Raw genomic sequence first — 1,132 nt, forward strand, 5'->3', positions numbered from 1 at the left:
TCTTGTCTTTTTCCTTTTCAGACGCACAGGATCAACATTTTGGGGTTAAAAGTGTAAAAAATGTTGTTTGAAAAAATAAAAAATAAAAATAAAAGTTTCTACCACAATTCTCAGGGCGTTGAATCAACTGCAACTGGACTCGGTTGCCAGAATTTTGCTGTAAAAATGAAAGTTCGCTGTAATGCACTGTAAAAAAATTAAAAAATTAAAATTAAAATTAAATTAAATAAAAAAAATTAAAAATCTGTCATAATTTTACAGTCAAAAAAACTGTGATACATGTTTTCAACTTACAGTAATGCACTGGAAAAACAACAACAGTAGATGTTCCTGCAAAAAAATAAAAAAATAAAATTAAATAAAATAAAAAAAAATTAAAAATCTGTCAAAATTTTACAGTCAAAAAAACTGTGATACATGTTTTCAACTTACAGTAATGCACTGGAAAAACAACAACAGTAGATGTTCCTGCAAAAAAAAAAAAAAAAAAAAATTAAATAAAATTAAAAAACATAAAAAATCTGTCATAATTTTACAGTCAAAAAAACTGTGATACATGTTTTCAACTTACAGTAATGCACTGGAAAAACAACAACAGTAGATGTTCCTGCAAAAAAATAAAAAAATTAAATTAAATTAAATTAAAAAAAATAAAAAATCTGTCAAAATTTTACAGTCAAAAAAACTGTGATACATGTTTTCAACTTACAGTAATGCACTGGAAAAACAACAACAGTAGATGTTCCTGCAAAAAAAAAAAAAAAAAAAATGAAATAAAAAAAAAAAAAAAAAAATCTGTCAAAATTTTACAGTCAAAAAAACTGTGATACATGTTTTCAACTTACAGTAATGCACTGGAAAAACAACAACAGTAGATGTTCCTGAAAAAAATAAAAAAATAAAATAAAATAAAATAAAAATAAAAAAAATCTGTCAAAATTTTACAGTCAAAAAAACTGTTTTCAACTTACAGTAATGCACTGGAAAGATAACAACAGTAGATGTTCCTGCAAAAAAAATAAAAAAAATAAATAAAATAAAATAAAAAAAATAAAAAATCTGTCAAAATTTTACAGTCAGAAAAACTGTGATACATGTTTTCAACTTACAGTAATGCACTGGAAAAAAAACA

This window comes from Nerophis lumbriciformis, linkage group LG01 (assembly GCF_033978685.3).
Source record: "Nerophis lumbriciformis linkage group LG01, RoL_Nlum_v2.1, whole genome shotgun sequence".
In the NCBI taxonomy this organism is placed as follows: domain Eukaryota; kingdom Metazoa; phylum Chordata; class Actinopteri; order Syngnathiformes; family Syngnathidae; genus Nerophis; species Nerophis lumbriciformis.